Raw genomic sequence first — 3,808 nt, forward strand, 5'->3', positions numbered from 1 at the left:
TAATTGTAAGGTGTATGCTTGGCCGTAGATCGTTACGACCAGAAATCCAACCTTTTGATCCAGAAATAGAAAGAACCTTTAGAGCCAACAGACATAAAAAGATGGACCGAAATCAGAAGAATGATCCACCCAAGCAATTGAAGGAGTACTTTACTCCTTCCACATATACCTACTCTCCTTGTATTCAAGTACCCCCTGTGGAGGCCACTCAATATGAAATTAAGTCCAGTATAATCTAAATGTTACCTTCATTTTATGGACTTAGTAATGAAGACCCTTATAAACATCTTGAAGAATTTCTTGAGATATGCTCAACTGTCAAAATTTACAACTTCTCCGATGATGCTCTTAGATTGAAATTATTCCCTTTTTCACTTAAGGACAAAGCCAAATACTGGCTACATACTTTGGATTCCATGACTATATCAACCTGGGACCAGCTGTAAGGAGAGTTTCTCAAGAAATATTTTCCCATAGGAAAAACTAATCAAATAAGGAAAGCCATAACTAGTTTTTCCCAATTAGATGGAGAAATATTTCATGAAACATGGGAGAGATTAAAAGACCTTATTAGAAAATATCCCCACCATGCTGTACCCAAGTGGCAGTTAATCCAATGTTTTTATGATGGGCTCTTTGAAAGACATCGACAAATGATCGATGCATCATGCGGTGGGACATTTGTGCTAAAAAGTGAGGATGAGGCATGGCAACTGTTTGAAATTTTAAGTAAAAATTTATTACATCATATGTCTACCTCCATTAGAGATAAACCCATGTTAAACTCAAAAAGAGGTGGAATATATGAAGTAGAAAATGCCATAGATATCCATCAAAAGGTAAATGAACTGTCCCAAAAATTAGATCGTCTTCTAAATACTGGACAATCCCCGATTCCACCTAATCCAATCCAAGAAGTTTGTGCATTGTGTGCAAGTCCAAACTATTTTGTTAGTGAATGCCCAGTCGCACCTCAATTTCCTGAGTTTGTGCACGAGCAGGTTCAGCAAGCTCAAGTCCAACAAGCTCGCAGACCAGGAAACGATCCATATTCGAACACTTATAACCCCGGCTGGAGAAACCATCCAAATTTTTTTTGGAGACCACAACCAGTGATTGGTCCTGCCACACCTCGACCTCAATATCAGGATCCAACATATAGGCATGGATCATACCATCAATTTCAAAATGCTCCTCAACCATCTACTACTGGTCACAGCTCAGCTTTTGAGGAAAAAGTCCTGAAAGCACTAGAATGATTAGAAGTCAACACTCAGATCCTTAACTCCCACACACAATCCATTGCTAAGCTAGAGACCCAAATAGGTCAACTAGCAACTGCATTCAGTAGGAGGGAAGGAGGAAAATTACCTAGCCAACCAGAGAGCAACCCAAGAGGGTAATTTGTGATTGGGAGTTCTAATACCCCAAAAGCTTTTTCTGAACATGCCAAATCAATCATGACTCTGAGAAGTGGGAAGGTCATTGAACACACTAGTAAAACCAATGAGACTGACCCTAAATCTCTAACCGAATCCAAATCACCCAAGAACAAGGAGGACCTGAAAATAGAGAAGGAACCAACTGCACTGAAATCATCTTACTTGCCTAAAGCCCCATTTTCGGATGCTCTGAAAGCCCCTATTCCTGCAGATAAGAAGGGAGGAAAACTCGATGAGATGTTGGAATTGTTTAAGCAAGTCCAAATTAATCTTCCCCTTCTAGACGCAATCAAACAGGTCCCTGCTTATGCCAAATTTTTGAAGGATTTGTGCACCCAAAAATGTAAATCTAGATTACAAATCCCAAAGAAAGTACGTCTCACTGAACAGGCTAGTTCTGTCTTCCAGCATGCCACTCCTCCAAAGCTTAAGGACCCAGGAGCCCCCATCATTTCCTGTGTTATAGGAGATTATCACATTGAAAAAGCTCTTCTGGATTTAGGGGCAAGTGTGAATCTTTTACCTAGTTCGGTGTATGAACTTTTTGGATTTGGAGAACTAAAACCCACATCAGTCACATTACAGTTAGCCGACAGATCAATTAAGGAACCACGTGGAATGCTTGAGGATGTCTTGGTCAAGGTAGATGAGTTTTACTTTCCAGTTAATTTTCTGGTTCTCGATATGGAATTAAGTGGCAACCCCAGACAAATTCCCATTATCTTAGGATGACCTTTCCTAGCTACGACGAATGCATGCATCAATTATAGGACAGGAGTCATGGACGTATCGTTTGGGAATAAGAAACTGAGACTGAATGTGTTTGGTGCTTTCCAAGGACCATCAATGGATAGTTGCTTCAAAGTAGATACACTAGAAGACCTTATAGAAGATGCAACACCCACAATTCTAGCACCTGACCCCTTAGATACTTGCTTGGCTCACTTTGGAGTGTATGACTTTAAGGGATATATGAAAGAAGTTAACATATTGTTGGATACACCACATGATAAAAGCACTCCTCCATGGACAATCAAGTATGAGCCATTGCCCATCTTTTGTTGGTTTTATTGCATATGACGTCTGGCTGAAGACGTAAAACTTAGCGCTTTTTGGGAGGCAACCCAAATTTCTTCTATCTTGTGTTAACTGATCATCATTTTTTTTAAAGAATAAAGGACCACTCTGTATAGAGTCTGTTAATAAACTTGACATCTGGCTGAAGACATAAAACTTAGCACTTTTTGGGAGGCAACCCAACGATTTCATATTTTTTTACTTTATCGCAGCTGCAGGAATTTAGAACAAGAGCCTATTAATCAATGAAGCTATCTTCAACTTCCGAAGCAAAATTATCCCAGGTGCACTCTCTCCTTTTATTTTCTTTGCTTTTCTACTCCATTGAGGACAATGTAGATTAAGTTGGGGGGGGAGGAAATTAATCAAATCCTCGAGTATGGTCAGAAATAATTAGTTTTGTGTATTCAAATTTTGATTAAGAGTCAATTAGGCATCCTAATAAATGAATGATTAATGGTCAAGATAATTTTAGAGATACTGAGGAATAAATTATTAAGAAAACCCAATGAATGGTAGGGTTTAAACTAGATCAAATTTTAGGAGTGATTCTACAACCTTCTTCTTACTGATCTCAATAAAAAATCTGCTTCATGAGAAATTGGGTGGAAAGATCGAGGTATGCAAAAAAAAAAATTCTCCTTAAAATATATATATATATATATAATAAAAAAAATAAAAATAAAAAAGAAAGAAAAAACAACATTGGTCTCCTACTGAGTAACCGGGCCCTTTCGCCTAAGTAACCGTTGTGGTTCGCGTAAAAAGGTAGGTAATGTTAAAAAAATAATAATAATAATAATAATAATAATATATATATATATATTAAGAGGACTAAATTACAAGAAGATAATAAATCTCTTTTCCATTAAGTTAGAGGATTTAAAGAGTAAAGTGGAGAGTTGGTGAAAGAAAAGCTCTGAAATTTCTTTAGTTAATACTTAGCCACTAATTGGGTCAACTTGATAATCCAATGAAATCTCTTTAATGGTCTGACCAAGTAACATCTACTTTTTGGGATGCCTAACCTACTTTTTATTCAAAATCAAGTCGGTACACAATGCTGATATATCTATTTTACTCGAGGACGAGCAAAATTCAAGTTGGGGGGTGTGATAAACACTTAAGTTAAATATTTTAAATTAAAAAATTATATTTAATTTATCTTATTTATTAAGAATTTGATGTTTTTTTCTATATTTTACAGGAAAGGTGATCGCCGATACAAAGAGTCCAATTCATAAATCAAAAAGACTCAAGTTTGAAGAAAATTGGACTTAAAATAAAAT

At 36.7% G+C, this 3,808-nt stretch overlaps 1 non-coding gene across 1 annotated transcript; it reads right to left on the minus strand.

Moving 5' to 3' along the window:
* Positions 1-488: 488 nt before the first annotated feature.
* On the minus strand, positions 489-594 carry LOC140853575 (small nucleolar RNA R71). The gene has a single exon (XR_012136645.1). It is a non-coding gene; the product is annotated as a small nucleolar RNA R71 (small nucleolar RNA).
* Positions 595-3,808: the final 3,214 nt, after the last annotated feature.

Source organism: Elaeis guineensis, chromosome 13 (genome assembly GCF_000442705.2).
Source record: "Elaeis guineensis isolate ETL-2024a chromosome 13, EG11, whole genome shotgun sequence".
Taxonomy (NCBI): Eukaryota; Viridiplantae; Streptophyta; class Magnoliopsida; order Arecales; family Arecaceae; genus Elaeis; species Elaeis guineensis.